Raw genomic sequence first — 21,312 nt, 5'->3', positions numbered from 1 at the left:
TTTCTTCAGTACTGAAAGGTACACGGGCCACTAATCCTATGCATTGAAAGCGTGCGCTGCTTATTTGGCATTTATGTCCTCACACCCTCCTGAGCTGACCAAGCAGCAAGCACTCTGTTCTTTGAATAGGCTGGGATCCTTCTCCTGGCAGTTATCTGCTTGCTGCAGGTAGCCAAAGCAGGCCTGCGAACATCAGCCCTCGGGGCAGAGATCTTCAGCGCCCTTGCGATATGGCTGTCTCTCTCTGGGGCTGGCTGAACTGGCGGAACAGGTTGGCACCCTCTTTTTTTTAAATTTGGGAGTGGAATTGGCCCTCCACCCTTGGAGATGCCCTACTGAACATATGTGACCCAAAGCACCCTCTAGTCACACCCTGCATGTGATGGTAATAATCTTTGTACAAAATATGCCTTGTGAGGTACCATTTGAAAACTAACAACTCTCTGGTCAATCAGATCATGATGCAACATTACATAGAGAGTTATGAGTTCCCCCTGTACGACATTACTTGTGAAAACCCGACAGCCCCTCCTAGGCAAACACTGTTAAAGAGGTCTGTCCTAAACAAAGGAATGGGGGTTTATATAAGCAGCAAACAGGGTCATTAAGACAGCAGGGGAAGGAGATGGTAGTGAACAGAGCAATTTACATTTCAGCAAATGCAAGTGGGGAGAGGGGGAGGGGGAGGGAGAAGAGCACGAATAATGTTGATAGACCTTGGTTGTTGGCAGGCAGGATCCAACCTGGGACTTCTGGAGCTTAGTGCATGAGCCTCAACTGCATGAACTAAGAGCCAACCAGCTGTTAGCGAGGGCTGTAGAGCAGACTCATTGAACTGTCTCTAAATGGTCTCGGTGCCACTAGATAGGACAGAGCACCACCCCCAGGAGGTGTGTGGGTTACAGACTTCCCCTCGCTGAGGAAGCACGTCCCGAGCTCAGAGACTTCCCGGTTGAAATCCCAGACAAGCCCCCACTTGTAACATTGACAGACCCCGGTTGGTGGCGAGCGGGATTGAACCTAGAACTTACTGCATGAATCTCTACCGCATGAGCTAAAAGGCTGCAGCACAGACTCATTTTATCTCCCTCTCATTAAGTGGTCTTGGTGCCACTTGACAGGACAGGACACCACACCCAGGAGGTGTGTGGATTACACACGGAGCCTTCACCACCAGACTTCAGGTCGCCTTCCTCACAGCTTGGATAAACTTTGCTTTGAGGGGATCCTTTAGAACCGTGGCTCTCAACCTTTTCTGTTGTGTATTTGGTTGTCATGGTTTTTGTTCCTATGGCAACTGAGTTAGATTATTAGGGGATAGCCTGGCCAGCTTTGGCCGGTTGAGTGAGCTCTGTGTCTGTAAATAAAATGGTAGTTTTGTTAGCTGTCTGCTGTCTGGCCTCAAGTGATTTCTTCCTAAACTGGCTGCCCCCAAGGATATAACATTTTCAGTCTACTGTGCCCCTTTCAGGAGTCTGATTTGTCTTGTGTAGCCCCAAGTTTCACCTCACTTAGAAACGACTTGTTTACAAAATCAGATCTAAAATACAGATGTGTCACAGCACACTCTTACTGACAAATGGATGACTTTCTCCTTTTGTCTGTATGAAATTTTAACCTGTACTTATTTCATTAGTGCTTGTTATGTAGCCTTCTGTAAAACTAGGCAAATATTGACAGGAGTTGATGTGCTCCCTAGAAGACCTCTGTGTACCCCGTGCCCCTGGTTGACAACCACTGCTTTAGAAGAATCGTCTTCCAAGACTCAATGGACTAGAAAAGAAAGAGGCAGACAACCCCACATTCTTTCACCTAAGAAAACAAAAGCACCAGCACCTTTGGGCCCCTGGAAGAGAGCCTGAGCAAGGGGAGAGCCAGTCACCATTTTGCTGGGAGACTGTGGCTGAGAGAAACCATCTTGAACAAAGCCTGTGTGAAATAAGGCATACATTGATATTGGTGAGAGTAATTAATCACTGGAACAATTTACCAAAGGTTGTAGTGGATTCTCCATCACTGACAACTTTTAAATCAAGACGGGATGTTTTTCTAAAAGATCTGCTGTAGGAATGATTTTGGGGAAGTTTTCTGGCCTGTGTGATACAGCATTCCGGCCTTGGAATCTATGAAAGCACCTTTCAAAGGGCAGTCTGGGTTAGTAGACTATTAAACACATGAGGAAACTGAGGTACAGAGAGGCGACTCATCCAGGCTCATGCAACAAGTCAGTGGCAGAGCTGCGACTGCACTGAGGTTTCCTGACTGCCCAGCCTGTGCTCTGCCCACTGGAACACACTGTCTCCTCGATAGTACATTATATTCCCTGAAAATCAATTCTGAATAAGGAAAGGCGAGCATTCACGTTAGCAATCAGATTTCTTGGAGTTCTGCTCATCCAATCAGGGAACAGAACTCAAGTCCTATGACTCGAGTGTCCAATCCACACACTGTGAGTATTAGTGAAATAGGGATAAATTTGAGTGCCCTGTAAGCTTCTTATGGAGAATTTTGAAGAGGAAATGGGATGGGTTCACAGCCTAAATTATTCCCCATGAATTATTTGCTTAGCTGTAAAGCTAAGTGCTTCCATACCCCCCACAAATCGGCAAGTACTGCCAACCCAATCCATTCAGACATCACAAGTCAGGCCTCCCAAATCATGAGATATTAAAATTATCGGGGGGATTCTTTTGATTTGCCTTTTACTTTTTGAACCATTGGGGGGGGGGTCACATTTTGAACATGACGGGCTGGACATTTAGTATTTTTTAAATGAAAGTGGAGATTCTTGTGTGCTCGGAGGTGGCCCCGCTCCGGGGTACTCTCTCCGCACCGGCCGCTTCCCTGACCCCTGATCAGCACATTAAGTTCAAACCAAATACAATTTATTAAACAGCAACTGTAAGGAAACCAAGGAAAAATGGAAGAGGGTTAAGGGGAAAAAGGGACCCGCCCTGTGGGCTTGGGGGCACCACACCCGGCGTCTCTGGGACGTGAGAGCAGGTCACAGCCTGTTCCTCACACTCCCGGCTCCCTCGCAGGCCTCAGGCTCTAGGCAGCTGGGCCCTTTTACCCAGCACTGCCCACCCCCCCGGTCAGGGTCACGTTCCCTCTCCCCCGAGTCCGGCCTGCGTGTCTGGGGGCGTCTCCCTGCGCTAGGCCCCTGCCCAGATCCCCCTCGCTCTCCCCAGCCACTCCCCGCGCCCGGCTCCAGCGTGACCGGCGCCCGCAGTCCCGGCTCTGGCCCCGCAGCTCCCCGCTGCAGCTTGGCCCTGGCTCCCTGACAGCGCGGCTGGTCTGCGCTGCCCCAGCTCCCAGCTGCTCCAGCTCCCCTGTCTCTGGCTGCTGCTCTCGCCTTAGCTCTGCCCCGCTCGCCTCAGGCAGCTCCTCTCACACGGAGGATGGGATCCTGGGCTCCTGGTTCCCTCACTGCCCGGCCTGCCCTGTCAATCGGGCTCACCTGGAGCGTTGGCATTTCCCCCTTGGTCCTGGGGACTGTCAGTCTCAGGATTCTGATTTCTCTTCCTCCATTCCCCTTTCTCTTGGTACTGGGAGAGGCCAGCCAAAAACTCCACCAAGTGTCAGTGCGGGGCAGCAGCCCCATCCTGCTGGCCTAGATCCAATCTTCAGAGCAGGCCCCTTGGACTGAACTGGAAATTGGGATTCAAACACACACACATCCGGCTCCTAATGCTTTGAGCTCCAAACAGTTCTTAGATCTGGCTGAGGTTCCACCCTCACAAGGTCTTCATCCACCCACCCTCCAGTCCCTCTTCCGAGTTCACGGGCAGCCCGGGGCTGCACTGACAATACCTTCAGACTCAGACCAAAGGTCTCTCCAGCCCAGTATCCTGGCTTCCGACAGTGGCCAGTGGCAGGTGCCCCAAAGGGAATGAACAGAGCAGGTAATCATCAAGTGATCCATCCCCTGTCACCCATTCCCAGCTTCTGGCAAACAGAGGCTAGGGACACCATCCCTGCCCATCCTGCTAATAGCCATTGATGGACCTATCCTCCATGAATCTATCTAGCTCCTTTTTGAACCTTGTTATACTATTGGCCTTCACAACACTCTCTGGCAAGGAGTTCCAGGGGTTGACGGTGCATGGCGTGAAAAAAATACTTTCTTGTGTTTGTTTTAAACTTAACATAAGAACGGCCGTGCCGGGTCAGACCAAAGGTACATCTAGCCCAGTATCTGTCTACCGACAGTGGCCAATGCCAGGTGCCCCAGAGGGAGTGAACCTAACAGGCATTGATCAAGTGATCTCTCTCCTGCCATCCAGCTCCATCCTCTGACGAACAGAGGCTAGGGCCACCATTCTTACCCATCCTGGCTAATAGCCATTTATGGACTTAGCCACAGGGCCGCCCAGAGGGGGGGGGCAAGAGGGGCAATTTGCCCCAGGCCCCGAGCCCCACAGGGGCCCCCACCAGAGTTTTTCGGGGCCCCTGGAGCGGGGTCCTTCACTCGCTCCGGGGCCCCGGCAAACTCTTGCGGGGCCGGGCGCAGGAGCTTCTTCTGCTCCCGGTCTTCGCCGGCGCGGGGTCCTTCCGCTCCGGGGCGGAAGGACCCCCCGCTGGCGAATTACCGCCGAAGACGGAGCGGGACCCGCCGCCGAGTTCAGCCCGGTCTTCGGCGGCAATTCGGCGGCGGGGGGCCCTTCCCTTGCCGGCGGGTCCCGCTTTGGCGGTAATTCGCTGGCGGGGGGGTCCCGCCGTGGGTCTTCGGGGCACTTCGGCGGCGGTCCCGGAACGGAAGGGCCCCCCGCCGCCGAAGACACCGGGCCCCCGGAATCCTCTGGGTGGCCCTGCTTAGCCACCATGAATTTATTCAGTTCCCTTTTAAACATTGTTATAGTCCTAGCCTTCACAACATCCTCAGGTAAGGAGTTCCACAAGTTGACTGTGCGCTGCGTGAAGAAGAACTTCCTTTTATTTGTTTTAAACCTGCTACCTATTAAGTTCATTTGGTGACCCCTAGTTCTTGTATTATGGGAATAAGTAAATAACTTTTCCTTAGCCACTTTCTCAACATCACTCGTGATTTTATATACCTCTATCATATCCCCCCTTAGTCTTCTCTTTTCCAAGCTGAAGAGTCCCAGCCTCTTTAATCTTTCCTCATATGGGACCCTCTCCAAACCCCTAATCATTTTAGTTGCCCTTTTGTGAACCTTTTCTAGTGCTAGAATATCTTTTTTGAGGTGAGGAGACCACATCTGTACGCAGTATTCGAGATGTGGGCGTACCATGGATTTATATAAGGGCAATAATATATTCTCAGTCTTATTCTCTATCCCCTTTTTAATGATTCCTAACATCCTGTTTGCTTTTTTGACCGCCTCTGCACACTGCATGGACATCTTCAGAGAACTATCCACAATGACTCCAAGATCTTTTTCCTGACTCATCATAGCTAAATTAGCCCCCATCATATTGTATGTATAGTTGGGGTTAATTTTTCCAATGTGCATTACTTTACATTTATCCACATTCAATTTCATTTCCCATTTTGTTGCCCAATCACTTAGTTTTGTGAAATCTTTTTGAAGTTCTTCACAATCTGCTTTGGTCTTAACTATCTTGAGTAGTTTAGTATCATCTGCAAACTTTGCCACCTCACTGTTTACCCCTTTCTCCAGATCATTTATGAATAGATTGAATAGGATTGGTCCTAGGACCGACCCTTGGGGAACATCACTAGTTACCCCTCTCCATTCTGAGAATTTACCATTAATTCCTACCCTTTGTTCCCTGTCTTTTAACCAGTTCTCAATCCATGAAAGGACCTTCCCTTTTATCCCATTGCAGCTTAATTTACATAAGAGCCTTTGGTGAGGGACCTTGTCAAAGGCTTTCTGGAAATCTAAGTACACTATGGCCACCGGATCCCCCTTGTCCACATGTTTGTTGACCCCTTCAAAGAACTCTAATAGATTAGTACGACACAATTTCCCTTTACAGAAACCATGTTGACTCTTGCTCAACAGTTTATGTTTTTCTATGTGTCTGATAATTTGATTCTTAACTATTGTTTCAACTAATTTGCCCAGTACCAATGTTAGACTTACCGGGATCACTTCTAGAGCCCTTTTAAAATATTGGCGCTACATTAGCTAACTTCCAGTCATTGGGTACCGAAGCCGATTTAAAGGACAGCTTACAAACCTTAGTTAATAGTTCCACAACTTCACATTTGAGTTCTTTCAGAACTCTTGGGTGAATGCCATCTGGTCCTGGTGACTTGTTAATGTTGAGTTTATCAATTAATTCCAAAACCTCCTCTAGCGACACTTCAATCTGTGACAGTTCCTCAGATTTGTCACCTACAACAGCCAGCTCAGGTTTGGGAATCTCCCTAACATCCTCAGCCATGAAGACTGAAGCAAAGAATCCATTTAGTTTCTCCGCAATGACTTTATCGTCTTTAAGCGCTCCTTTTGTATTTCGATCGTCAAGGGGCCCCACTGGTTGTTTAGCAGGCTTCCTGCTTCTGAGGTACTTAAAAAACATTTTGTTATTACCTTTGGAGTTTTTGGCTAGCCGTTCTTCAAACTCCTCTTTGGTTTTTCTTATTACACTCTTGCACTTAAGTTGGCAGTGTTTGTGCTCCTTTCTATTTGCCTCACTAGGATTTGACTTCCACTTTTTAAAGGAAGTCTATTTATCTCTCACTGCTTCTTTTACATGGTTATTAAGCCACGGTGGCTCTTTTTAGTTCTTTTACTGTGTTTCTTAATTTGGGGTATACATTGAAGTTGGGCCTCTATTATGGTGTCTTTAAAAAGGGCCCATGCAGCTTGCAGGAATTTCACTTTAGTCACTGTACCTTTTAATTTCTGTTTAACTAACCCCCTCATTTTTGCATAGTTCCCCCTTTTGAAATTAAATGCCACAGTGTTGGGCTGTTGAGGTGTTCTTCGCACCACAGGGATATTGAATGCTATTGTATTATGGTCACGATTTCCAAGCGGTCCTGCTATAGTTACCTCTTGGACCAGCTCCCGCGCTCCGCTCAGGATTAAATCTAGAGTTGCCTCTTCCCTTGTGGGTTCCTGTACCAGCTGCTCCATGAAGCTGTCATTTAAAGTATCGAGAAATTTTATCTCTGCATTTCGTCCTGTAGTGAAATGTTCCCAGTTAATATGGGGATAATTGAAATCCCCCACTATTATTGGGTTCTTAATTTTGATAGCCTCTCTAATTTCCCTTAGCATTTCATCATCACTATTAACGTCCTGGTCAGGTGGTCGATAATAGATCCCTAATGTTATATTTTTATTAGAGCATGAAATTTCTATCCATAGAGATTCTATGGAACATGTGGATTTTCTTTCACATATAGTGCCACTCCTCCCCCTGCACGACCAGTTCTGTCCTTCCGATATATTTTGTACCCCAGAATGATAGTGTCCCATTGATTGCTCTCAGTCCACCAGGTTTCTGTGATGCCTATTATATCTATAAAAAGAACAGGAGTACTTGTGGCACCTTAAAGACTAACAAATTTATTTAAGCATGAGCTTTCGTGAGCTATAGCTCACTTCTTCGGATGCATAGAATGGAACACACAGACAGGAGATATTTATACATACAGAGAAGATGAAAAGGTGGAAGTATGCATACCAACAGGAAGAGTCTAATCAATTGAGATGAGCTATCGTCAGTTAAATGGACACAAATCTGACATCAGGAATCATAACATTCAAAAACCAGTGGGAGAACACTTCAACCTCTCTAACCACTCAGTGACAGACTTGAAGGTGGCAATTTTGCAACAAAAAAACTTCAAAAACAGACTCCAAAGAGAAACTGCTGAACTCGAATTAATATGCAAACTAGACACAATTAACTGTGGCCTAAACAAAGACTGGGAATGGTTGGGTCATTACATTAATTGAATCTATTTCCCTATGTTAAGTTCTCCTCACACCTTCTATGGGCCATCTTAATTATCACTTCAAACAGTTTTTTTCCTCCTGCTGACGATAGCTCATCTCAATTGATTAGGCTCTTCCTGTTGGTATGCATACTTCCACCTTTTCATGTTCTCTGTATGTATAAATATCTCCTGTCTGTGTGTTCCATTCTATGCATCCGAAGAAGTGAGCTATAGCTCACGAAAGCTCGTGCTTAAATAAATTTGTTAGTCTTTAAGGTGCCACAAGTACTCCTGTTCTTTTTGCGGATACAGACTAACACGGCTGCTACTCTGAAACCTGTTATTATATCTATATCCTCCTTTATCACCAGGCACTCTAGTTCACCCATCTTATTATTTAGACTTCTAGAATTTGTGTACAAGCACTTTAAAAACTTGTCCGTGTTTATTTGTCTGCCCTTTTCTGATGTGCCAGATTCTTTTTTATGTGACTGTTTAACATCTGATCCGGCCCTTACATTATACTCTTCCGTCCTCTGCTCCTGACTATAACCTGGAGATTCTCTATCATCAGGCTCTCCCGTAAGAGAAGTCTGTGTCCAATCCAGATGCTCCTCTGCAGCAGTCGTCTCTCCCCCATCTCCTAGTTTAAAAACTGCTCTACAACTTTTTTAATGGTTAGTGCCAGCAGTCTGGTTCCACTTTGGTTTAGGCGGAGCCCATCTCTCCTGTATAGGCTCCCAGAAGTTTCCCCAGTTCCTAATGAACGTGAACCCCTCCTCTCTACACCATCGTCTCATCCACGCATTGAGACTCTGAAGCTCTGCCTGTCTACCTGGGCCTACGTTTGGAACTGGGAGCATTTCTGAGAATGCCACCATAAAGGTCCTGGATTTCAGTCTCTTCCCTAGCAGCCTAAATTTGGCTTCCAGGACATCTCCCCTACCCTTCCCTATGTCATTGAGCTTTGCGAACAGGGGCTGCTAACAGGGAGTTTCGCAAGGGAGTTCTCCAGGTGAAGGAGGAGCAAATACAGCATCTGTGGGGTAAGTGACTGTCTGTAGTGTGTGTTTGTTTGTGTTTGGGGGTTACCTGCTGTGTGCTGAGCTTGTGTTTGTCAGTCTGGTTGGTTGGGTGGTTGGTTGGTTGAAGGACCGTGTGCTGTGGCTGGCAGTTGGAGGCTGTGAGCTTCAAAGGAAGGTTTGAAAGCTCGAAGCTTCTGGTAATTGGCTGAGCCTTAATCAGTGGGCGGGGCATTCACTCAGGCCAAGGCTTTATAAAGCCGTGCACAAGCGACCAGGGGCTGCTAACAGGGAGTTTCACAAGGAAGTTTGGAAGGGGAGTGGGCAGGGAGCGGGAGTCCCTTGTCAGTCCTAACCCTTCCCCTGTAGTCCCCTTCAAACCTATAAACCAAACAACATTTCAAAACCTCTTTCTGTAAACCACCCTTCCATTAACTAGGAGACAATGCAGGCAGCAGAGTGGGGGCTATCCAATTTATTGCACTGAGTGTTGCATGTATGATTACCTGTCCTGTGGGCGGGTGGCGTATGTGTGCAGTCGCTGCAAGGAGCTCCTGGCCCTCAGAGACCACGTACGGACTTTGGAGGCCAGGGTGGCGGAACTGGAGGAGCTAAGAGAGGCAGAGAGGTATGTTGATGAGGCTTTCCGGGACACTGTAGAATTGTCCCACCTCTGCTCAGACAGCCCCTGTGCTGTTGAGGAGGATGAAAGGCCCAGGGAAGCAGAGCAGTCAATGGGCGCAGAGGGAAACATTCCCGTAGTTGGGACCCTCCTTCCAGATGGTGCTGGGGTTGCCTCTCGCACTGAGGTTACCTCTCCGGGGGAGGGAACTCCAGTTTCTAGGAAAAGGCAGGTGTTAGTAATGGGAGATTCGAGCTGGAGAGGGTCCTAAAGCAGTTGTGGAGGCACAGGGATTGTGGGTGGGTGGGCTGAGCTCCCAGTGGATCACTGAGATCTGTGCATAACTCTGGAGATCCCTGGATCCTTGGTCCCCCTTTACATTCAGAGAGAAGAAAGGGACCTCCCCTCCTGGAAAAATCTGAGGGAAATTTCCATATATGGAGCCTTGTGGAATCTCCCTGGCCTGCCCTGAAACCTAGGTTTCTAATGCAGGAAAGGGGGCTGCTGGGGAAAAAACTGGTCCTATAGTATAATCATTATTATTTATTATATTTTATTATATTTTATTTCAGCGAGATCACAGCTGTGACAAGATCATTGTTACCACTTGGCCACCATCAAGGTTTGCTTGTGACTGATTGCAACCCTAAGGAATAAGGGGCAAGGGGAGGGATAGCTCAGTGGTTTGAGCATTGGCCTGCTAAACCCAGGGTTGTGAGTTCAATCCTTGAGGGGGCCACTTAGGGATCTGGGGCAAAAAATTGGTCCTGCTAGTGAAGGTCCTTTCCAGTTCTAGGAGACTGGTATATCTCTAATTATGAGCCTGCAGCAGGGCTACCACTGCAGTCCAGCTGGATAGCATCACCACAGATCCCCTGTGATTTGGCCTCCTGCAGTTTGCCCTTGGCTGTCACAGGGATTACAGCTGGTGCACACTAAGCCAAGCAGCTGAGGTTCCCTGATGGCCAAGTGGCCCCCAAGGGAATGTGCAGACATGCTTCATAAAGACAGTAGCCTCCCTATCTGAACAGATGCTGCCTGCTGCCCAGGCAGCCTCTCCGATGACTACATCTGCCCATGCTCCATGGGGAGTAATTTAATTCTACACAGAAATCTGACATTCAAAGCGAGCTTGCAGTGTTAAAACCCTGATGCCCCAAGTAACAATTTTCTCAAGGAGTCCCATTTTGAGATGTTCCGTGTGCTCTGGGCCCAATCCTGCCAGGGGCTGAGGAAGAAGAGACCCCACGGAATATCAGTGACTACTTCCCAAATCGTATCAGGTATATTTGCTACTGGAAATTTAATCAGCAAATGCATTTTCAACAATTTTATTCTTTGGCTTGATTGTGGATGCAGGAATTCAGAGCTGCGTTGCTCTGTGGGCATACAAGCAAGTCTCGTCTTACGCAAGGGTTCCGTTCCACGGTTAGCGCGTAAAGCGAAAACCACGTCTGGTGAAACACTCATTGAGTTGAATGGCAGGCGGAATCGCCCGCACTAAAGATGCAGTTTTTATATTGTAATTTTTCTTTTCCCCCCGTTTTCACCATCTCCACAAAGCTGAATTCGCACATGTTAAAAGTGCCTAAGATGCGACTTGCCTGTATTTCTGTTTCCTGACTGGCTGAAGGCTCCAGCACTTCTGCCCTGAAGATACCCCTCAGAGTAACAGGGCTATGTTCATCTCTTTCCCTTCTCTGGTTTCTGAGGGCCAAATGACAGGCTCCATAGCCTCCTTTCTCGTGGGGTGAAATCCCGCCATTCTCCCACCCTCAGACTGGGCCCTGGGCTACCGCACACTGTGGCTGTAGCACTGAGCACTGTGCCTGCTCAATAGGTCCGGCTGGGTTTGGTACCTGTAGTTGACATGTGTGTGCCAAAGTACAGCTCTGTAAATGTTATGCCAAAACTTTTCATTGTAATAGAAATATTACAAACAAAAAATTAATGACATAGATGCATATTGAAAGCCAGCGGCAGAGTTGTTGGAATTGCTACAGGAAGGAGCAGTGGTAACTTTACTGCTTAACGGCATTTGCTTTAGAAAGTTTTTCAGAAGTACCCCACATACTGTTTGCAATGGGTTTGTGCTATTAACTCTCTGTTCCGTGAACAGCTGTATGTTACTCTCCCCTGCTAACTGAGCAGAAGCCATTTGTAATACTTACATTCAGGGTCATGCACACAATAACACTACAATACCTGTGCAAGACTTTCCAAAAAGTCCTGAGAGAACAGAACCGCTGGTCTGTGTTTCAGCAAAGGATAGAGCTGAGATGCAGGAAAGAGCAGTGTAATCGTTTTTTATGTAATTTACCTCCATCACCTGTTAAAGAAGCATGGCTGAAGTAACTAGCACACTCAACTGGATATTAGTGCAAATCTAGTGTTTGCACTATTCACCCGTTTGTGATGACAAACCTTCCCTCATCCAGCTGAAATAACTGTCCATGTTAGCGTGTAACTTACCAGATAACTACAATCCCTTGCATGGAGAGCAGGTGCGGGTCCTGTGAGGATGAAGGGGAACTTGTAGGATGATCAAACTCTCTGGATTCAGTCAACATAGGCTGGGCAAAGCACTTCAGCTTCTCTTGGAGGGATTCTTGGGGGTCAGAGTGTATCACTGGGAGCATTTGGTAAGGGAAAGTTAATAGATCCCGGTTCTGATCGAATTTACACACGTAAATCTGGAGTGATGCCGTTAGTGATTTCAGAACCAGACCCTGAAAATGTATCCCATGTGCTGCAAAGAGGCAGTGGCATAATTTGAACTCACAGGAGCAGAGAAAATAAAAACATAATGTATATAAGGAGGCAATGAAACACCTTTATGAATAACTGAAATGCAGGACAGATAAATACAATGACCATTTTCACCATGCACTTGCCATATGTGTACACACATGTCATGATACAATGGGCCACACTTTGAAGTTGAGGGCCGGAAAGGGTGTCTGTGTGAATGTCACTATTGCAAACTCACACAGTGCTCAAGTAGGCTGTGGAACTCTGATCCACAAGATATCAATGGGGCCAAGGGATTAGCAGGATTCAAAGAGGGGCTGGATTTACACCATAAAATATGTCTAACTAGTGGGTGCCTGGGGGAAACTTTCCCTTGGAGCAGTTAATCTCATGGCTCCCTATTGCAGGGATTCTTCCATCTTCCCCTGACGCATGTGTAACTGGTTACTGGGCTAGAAGGACTGCAGGTCTAATCCAGTCTGGCAGTGCCTATCTTCCTATTGGCATATCCTGTTGGGGGTGTAAATCCAAATCTATGTTTTTTCTGATCTTCCTTGAGCTTCTGGGAATCCTAAATTTGCACTCAGAGCAGAAAGATGTCTCGTTAAATATCATCTACTTTCCTGATCATTTTCCTTTCAGGAAGGAAAGTTCAAAACTTCTCGCACCTTCCCAGTACGGTATGTCAGCTGTCAATGACACCAAATTCACACCCGCAGTGTTCCTTCTGACTGGGATACCTGGGCAGGAAGACATCCATCTCTGGGTCTCTGTCCTCTTCTGCTTCATGCATGCTATTCCGATAGTAGGAAATTCAGTCATTCTGTTCATTAAAAAAAACAGATCCAATCCTCCATGAGCCCATGTACATTTTCCTTTCCATGTTGGCCGTCACAGACCTTGGCTTATTGATAGCCACCATGCCGACGATACTGGGCCTATTCTTGTTTAACTCTAGAGAGATCAGCCTTGATGCTTGTTTTGCCCAGATGTTCTTCATCCACTCTCTGCAATTCATTGAATCCTCTGTGCTCTTGTTGATGGCATTTGACCGCTTCATCGCAATCTGCAACTCGCTGAGATATGCCTCCATCTTAACCCTGCCAAGAATAGCCAATATAGGACTGGTGTTTGTGATAAGAGCAGTGGCAGTAATATTTCCACTCCCCTTTCTCCTGAAACAGTTCCGATTCTTTCGAGCCAATGTCCTCTCCCATTCCTCTGCCTGCACCAGGACGTCATGAAGCTGGTTTGTTCGGACATCACAGTCAACAACATCTATGGCTTGTTTATTACAGTCATAACAGTGGGGTTGGACTCGCTGCTCATTTTCCTCTCTTATGTGATCCTCAAAGCAGTGCTGAGCATCACGTCCCCCACAAAATGCCTTAGGGCCCTGAACACCTGCGTCTCCCACCTCTGCGCCGTCCTGCTCTTCTACATGCCAGAGTTCAGCCTGACTGTCAAACACAGATTCTGGAAGAGCTCTTCTCCCTTGCTTCAAATTATCCTGGGCTACATCTACCTGCTGGTTCCTCCTTTAATGAAGCCAACTGTGTACAGCATGAAAAGCAACCATCTTCGAGCAAGGATAATCAGGGTATTTGTCAGTAACAAGTCAATTCATCATCCAGCTCCGGAGCTGGTGACACAGGTCATGGCCACCTATTCCATCTTGGACCCTTATATACGAGGAAACAAGAGCTACTGATCTCCACTCTGTAGAGAGAGGCTCATACAGGGTCTAAGACCTGAAGCTTAGGGGGGCCATCACCACCCGCAGTGGAGGGAGGACAGCACTCCGGGGAAAGGAGACCAAGCCAGGCAGCAGCATTTACAAAGTCACTCTGTTCGTGGAGAGCCAGGGGATCGGTGGGATGTTGGCCCCTAAAGAGCCGTATCGGTGGCTGCTCTAACTTCAGAATTCCTATGAATAAAGTCACTGTGAGAAGAGATGTGGCTGTTGTTTCCCATTACACCTGGCCTGTCATTGTCCCATCCCTGGTTAATCACCCACGGGCCATGCTAATCTCCTTCTCCAGGGGTTGTTGGCTTTTATTCACACATGTGACCAAAACATCTGTAAGGACGAGACTTCGGCCACGCATCTGCCAAGGAAGGATTGCTTCTTGAACCAGATGAGGTAAAATAACAAATCCAGTGAGCTAGTCACACCATCAGTCTCATTGAAGCCCCAGGCCCCGCTTTCATCTTGGAATCTGGGGTTAAATGTCATACCCCAAGGAGCGTCCCTTATTATCAGTCTCTGTGTCCCAGGACAACAAGCTTTTGTTCTCAGCCACTTGGGCCTATGCTTACAAGGCCCGCTGGTTGCTAGGGAGATGGTGGAATTAGTGGGCCCCTTCTGTTAATGGGCACGCTGGCAGGATAGGATTCAGTAGTATGGAAACCGGAAATAGTATAAGGGACTAACCATCAATCAAACCCTAACCCCTCCCCTTGGCCGCTTAAACCCTGCCCCTTCACCCCCGGCCACCTGTCACTGGAAGTCCCACCCATGGGGAATATTACTTCTGGGGTCAAGGAGGACACACGACCGGAAGCAAAGTGTGTCATGTGACCCCTCTAAGAACTCCTCCCAGTGCCTGCTACCAATCAGGAGGGGTTTCTCCCCCGTAGGCCCACCCTGAGAGGAGATTTGTCCAATCAGGGGTGTTCCGGGGCATGGTGACCCATCCGGAAGTGGTTCGTGTGACCCCTCTAAGAACTCCTCCACTGCCCTCTGCGAATCACGATGGGTTTCAGCCACACAGCACTGCCCTGAGAGCAGATTTGACCAATGGGTGATGTTCCGGGGTGGGGTGACCTGCCCAGAAGAGGGTCGTGTCACCCCTCTAAGAACTCGTCCCAGTGCCCGCTGCCAATCAGCGCGCAGCACTATCACCCCATAAGTCCCAGCAATCGGGGCAGAAGAGGCCATCTTTTACCAAGAACACGGGCTTTAGAAATCATGGAAACATCGACTCCTTCACCACCCTGGTGAGAACTTCAGACTTTGTGTTAGCCCCGAGGGCCTTTGGACTTGTGTGGAGAAAGCGCTACACGAGCGACAGTTCCGACGAGGGCCCTTTGACTGAGCCGTTGATGGATACGCCACCACCCGAAACCCAAACCCTCGTGAGGCACCCCAATGAGCATGAAGGCCTCTCGTTGTCTGCCCCCAGAGGCGGAAGATGAACGCAGCTCAGGGGAGTCACCAGAGGACAAGGTGAACAAAAAAGATGTCGCTCAGGTAAATGAATGATTAAGAAGTGACGGTTGATGATGGGGTGTAATCAGTGATGAGCTGCCAAAATCTTAGGAACCGGTTCCCTACTGGGTCTTCGGCGGCACGGCTCCGGCGGCTGAAGGACCCACCACCGAAGACCCGGTAGGGAACCGCCCAGTGAGTACACTCCCCACCCACGTCCTGCCCCCCTTCAGAAACCACAACCCATAACCCCCCCTGCCCTGCTCCTTGTCCCCTGACCACTCCTTCCCAAGACCCCCAACCCTAACTCCCCCTCAGGACCCCACCCCCTGCCAAACTTGCCCCACTCCCTGTCCCCTGACTGCCCCGACTCCATCCACCACCATCCTAACAGACCCCAGGAACTCCCACGCGGTGCCTACCGAACCCCCCCTTCCCCATCCGCTGTCTGCCCCCCCAGAACCTCTGCCCAATCCAACCCCTCCTCCCCCCCCTGCCTGGGTCGGGGCCAGGGTCGGAGCCGTGCCGTGCGGCCGGAGTTGGGGCCGGGCAGTGGCTGGAGCAGGGCCGGGCGGCGCCTGGAGTCCTCATCGTGCCCCACCCTGCGCCAGCTCACCTGCAGGACCTGCGCCACCCGGACCCGGTCAGGACACGGGTCGCCCGGAGTCGCGCCGGCCGGACCCGGCCAGGACCCGCGGCGCCTGGCCCCGGCCAGGACCCGGGCCGCCCGGCCGGACCCGGGGGCCGGACCCGGGCAGGAGCCGTGCTGCCCGGCCGAGGTCACAGCTGGACCCTGGGGGCAGGAGCCGTGCCGCCCGACCCCGAGTCTCACCACGACCTCGCCGAGCGCCGCACCGCCTGGAGCCCTCCTCCCGCTGCCACCCCCGCCCCCAGGCCCCAGTTTACCTGGTGGAAGCGCTGCTTCCTTCTCAGCCCTCCCAGGCTTCCCGCGCGAACAGCTGATTCGCGGGAAGCTGGGGAGGGGGAGGAGAAGCCGGAGGAGCTTCAGAAGAGGAGGCGGAGTGAGGTGAGTTGGGGCTGGGGGAAGGGCAGGGAGCTGCTCCAGCTTTAGTTAAATTTAAAAGCCCTTTTGGAACTAGTTGTCCCTCCAGGAACAACCGGTTCTAAAGGGGGCTTCTAAATTTAACAACCGTTTCGCGCGATCTGGTGCGAACCGGCTGCAGCTCACCACTGGGTTTAATGAAGTTAGGAACCGGAAGGTTGTGTAAATCTAAAAACAAGCAGTGGGGTGCTTACACTGTTTCTTTTCTGAACATCTCTCAACAGCTCGACGATGCCTTCCTAGAGGCCTTTGAGAACTGACATCGGTAGCCTCGTGGGACGCAGTGATGAGCTGCCAAAATATTAACAACAGGTTCCCTCCTCCTTACCCCACAAGGGGGTGGTGCCCCCCCAGGGGGTCATGCCCCATCCAACACCCCATGTTCCTTGACGCTCCCCAGGACCCCTGCCCCATCCACCCCCCTTCCCTGTCCCCTGACTCTCCCCCGCCGCCCCATCCAACCCTTCCTCTCATTCCTGATGCCCCTCCCGGGACTCCTGCCCCATCCAACCACACCTTCTCTCTGTTTCTGCCCCCCACCACGCCATCCAACCCCTGCTCCTTCCTGACTGCCCCCCCGAACCCTTGCCCCCATTCAATCCCCCTGTTCCCTGCCGTCTGACCGCCCCAACCCCTATCCACTCCCCCACAGCCCAGCAAACTCCCCTGCCCTCTTCCAACACCCTGTCTCTGCTCCCTGCCCCGTTACCGCGCTGCCTGGAGCCACTCGGACGCAGCCAGGTCCACTCGGCCGGGACCGGGACCGGGACCGGCACTGTGGGGGCCCGAGCCGAGTTGGCCAGAGCCGCTCAGCCGGGAAAATGGACCAGTGCTGGTGCTGCGAGGTCCGGGCAGGAACTGCTCGGCCAGGACCGGGACTGGTGACACAGGGCCCGGGCCAGAGCTGCTTGGCCAGGCCGGGACCAGTGCTGTGGGGTCCGGGCCGGGCTAGAGCTGCTCGGCCAGGACCGGGACCAGCACCACGGGGCCCGAGCCGGGCCGGAGCCGCTTGGCCGTGACCGGCACCACAGGCCCGGGGCCCGAGCTGAGCCAGAGTCTCTCGGCCAGGACCGGCACTGCGGGGCCTGAGCCGGGCCGGCTCGGAGCTGCTCGGCTGGGACAAGCACCGGCGCCGCGGGACCCGAGCCGGGCCGATGCCACTGGGGCCAGAGCCGGGGGTGCTTGGCCAGGACTGAGCAGGGGAGCTCAGCCAGGGCCAGGCCAGGGGCCAGGCCGGAGGGAGCCGCTCGGCCTGAGCCGGACTGGGCCGCGCTATGCCTCTCTGGAGCCCTCTTCATGCCTGCCCCTAAGCTTACCTGCCTGCTGCTTGTTTCAGGCTTCTCACGAACATCTGATTCGCGGGAAGCAGGGGAGGGGGAGGAGAAGGACGGCGGAGCGTTCAGGGGAGGAGAGGGAAGTGAGCTGGGGCCGGGGGCCGGGTGGATAGCTGCCCGACCTTTAGTTAAATTTAAAAGCTGTTTTAGAACCGGTTGTCCTGGAACAACGGGTTCTAAAAGGGTTTCGAAATTTAACAACCGGTTCCTGTGAACCGGTGGGAACTAGCTCCATTTCACCACTACGTGGGAGTAAATATATCATGCATCAGCTGGTTTTGCTCATGTCTGAGACACAGATCTCAAGAAGAAAATCCGGAAAAAGGACAAAATGGAAGAATGAACCAGCTCAGACTCCCTTATGGTAGGAGTTGTGGTGTCCATTTTTACAGGCGGCTGTAAAAGGTCGTGTTAAAGCAGGCAATTAATAAAACTTATTTATTTCAATGTGTCAATATGAATGTGTCCCCCTTCATATTTATGTGTAAAAGACGGTACCAGTAACCGTCATTTCTACGCAGGCAGCTCTATTAAAGAAAATATATTACATCTCCGGGGAAGTTGGGAGCTTCGGCGGGGGGAACCCTCTTTCTCCAGTGGCCAGAAAGCATAGTAAAACTTTAAATAGAAGACAGGTAACAGTTGGGCTTTCTGACACTTACACTTTACACATTTCCACCCCAACATCAACCTCAGCCTGGACCATTCCACACAAGAGATCCACGTCTAGACACTACAGCACTAGTAAACGATGGCTACCTAAACACCACCCTATACCGGAAACCTAGTGCCCACTATACTTACCTACATGCCTCCAGCTTTCATCCAGACCACACCACTCAACCCATTGTCTACAGCCAAGCTCTACGATACAATCGCATTTGCTCCAACCCCTCAGACAGAGACAAACACCTACAAGATCTCTATCAAGCGTTCTTACAACTACAATCCCCACCTGCTGAAGTGAAGAAACAGATTGACAGAGCCAGAAAAGTACCCAGAAGTCACCTACTACAGGACAGGCCCAACAAAGAAAGTAACAGAACGCCACTAGCCATCACCTTCAGCCCCCAACCAGCGGTGTATTATCACCTAGGCCAAAAAGGCCTAGGCCTAGGGCGGCAAATTTGCTCACGCCCCCTCCCCAACTCTGCCCCTTCTCCGAATCCCTGGCTCGCCTCGTCCCCCAGGCGCACTGCGCTTCCCTCTTTCCACCTCCCTCCCAGGCTTGCCACGCGAAAGCACTGGGAGGGAGGGAGAAGTGAGTAGCGGCGCACTCAGAGGAGGTGGAGCAGAGGTGAGCTGTGGCCTGCGGGTGCGGGGAGTAACCCGGAGGGGCGGGGGGCAGGAACCGCTCCCTGCCCCAGCTCATCTCCGCTCCACCGCCGCCATCCACCAAGCGCGCCACAACTCTCCTTCTCCCCCCTCCCTCCCAGGCTTGCCGTGGGGGTGCGGAGGTGAGCTGGCGCGTGGGGGGTTGCGCGGCAATTTTTTGAGGGCCTAGGGGCGGCAAATTTGTTAATCCGCCACTGCCCCCAACGAAAATCTCTCCAGCGCATAATCAAGGATCTACAACCTATCCTGAAGGACAATCCCTCACTCTCACAGATCTTGGGAGACAGGCCAGTTGCTCTTACAGACAGCCCCCAAACCTACAGCAACCACACAACAAAAACACTAACTCAGGAACCTATCTTTGCAACAAAGCCTGTTGCCAACTCTGTTCCCATATCTATTGAGGGGATACCATCATAGGACCTAATCACATCAGCCACACTATCAGAGGCTCGTTCACCTGCACATCTACCAATGTGATATATGCCATCATGTGCCATCAATGCCCCTCTGCCATGTACTTTTGGCCAAACCGGACAGTCTCTACGTAAAAGAATAAATGGACACAAATCAGACGTCAAGAATTATAACATTAAAAAAACCATAAAAAACCCAGTCGGAGAACAATTCAATCTCCCTGGCCACTTGATTACAGACCTAAAAGTCACAATATTACAACAAAAAAACTTCAAAAACAGACTCCAACAAGAGACTGCTGAATTGGAATTAATTTGCAAATTGGATACCATTAAATTAGGCTTGAATAAAGACTGGCAGTGGATGGGCCATTACACAAAGTAAAACTATTTCCCCATGCTTATTTTTCCCCCCACTACAGTTTCTCACATCTTCTTGTCAATTGCTGGAAATGGGCCATTTTCATTACCACTACAAACAGTTCTTTTTCTCTCCTGCTGATAATAGCTCACCTTAACTGATCACTCTCCTGACAGGGTGTATGGTAACACCCATTGTTTCATGTTCTCTGTGTATATCTATATATCTATATATCTTCCTACTGTATTTTCCACTGCATGCATCCGATGAAGTGGGCTGTAGCCCACAAAAGCTTATGCTCAAATAAATTTGTTAGCCTCTAAAGTGCCACAAGTACTCCTGTTCTTTTTTCACTTTACACAAACCGGCTAAAATACATTTTAAAAGAAACAAGACCATTGTTTCAGATGTGGATATGCAATGGCAGGCAAATTTGGTGGATATGCACCTGCTCTCTAAATGCAGCAGCGGTTTTAATTACATCGTAACAGTGCTAGACATTCTATCCAAATATGCCTGGGCCTTAGGCCTAAAAGACAAGACGGGTGTTGAGGTATCCAAGGTCTTTCAAGCTATTTTCAGCAAAGGGCGCGTGCCTCAAAAATTACAAACCGATCGGGTGAAAGAATTTTTAAACAAACCTTTAAGCAGATTATTAAAGTGGCATGGAGTTCACCATCTTGTTACTAATAATGAAGTCAAAGCAGGGGTTGTAGAGCGATTTAACAAAACTTTAAAAACTAGGATGTGGAGATATTTTACAGCCCATAACACCTTTTGCTACATTGATGTGTTCCCTGACTTTAAAGAGTTACAACCAGCATTTCACAGAACTATACAGACCAGACCCGCTGATGTTAACCCTTCAAATTCTTTGAAGGTATGGAAAATGGTTTACGGAGATGGTTTAAAATAACACCGGTTGTTGCCCCTAAATAATCCCCCAGAGGGGGATTCCACTCACTCTCCCTTTTCACAAATATCACCAAGACAGTGTCATGGTACAGGCACCGCTCTTGCAACCTCTCTAGGAGGTTGTATAGTTCTAAGCAGGCAGAAGCGGTGGCGAAACAGGCTATGAAGACGTTGGTATTGCCAGAGACAGAGTCTCTTGCGGTCTTTTGCGTGCTTCCAAGACACACACGCGGTTTCATCATCCATAAACTCACAGGATGAAACCTTGTAATTGATGGAAAACAGGTACTGATAGAGTGGAGAAATTGGAGAGGGTCCAGAGAAGAGCAACAAGAATGATTAAAGGTCTTGAGAACATGACCTATGAAGGAAGGCTGAAAGAAATGGGTTTGTTTAG

At 49.8% G+C, this 21,312-nt stretch overlaps 1 pseudogene; it reads left to right on the top strand.

Annotated features, from left to right (window-relative positions):
• The first annotated feature begins 13,143 nt into the window (after positions 1-13,143).
• Positions 13,144-14,729, top strand: LOC123361882 (annotated as a pseudogene).
• Positions 14,730-21,312: the final 6,583 nt, after the last annotated feature.

The sequence above is a fragment of the Mauremys mutica genome, chromosome 1 (genome assembly GCF_020497125.1).
Source record: "Mauremys mutica isolate MM-2020 ecotype Southern chromosome 1, ASM2049712v1, whole genome shotgun sequence".
NCBI lineage: Eukaryota > Metazoa > Chordata > Testudines > Geoemydidae > Mauremys > Mauremys mutica.
The sequence above is the reverse complement of the archived record's forward strand: the minus strand, read 5'-3'. Positions and strand labels throughout refer to the sequence as shown.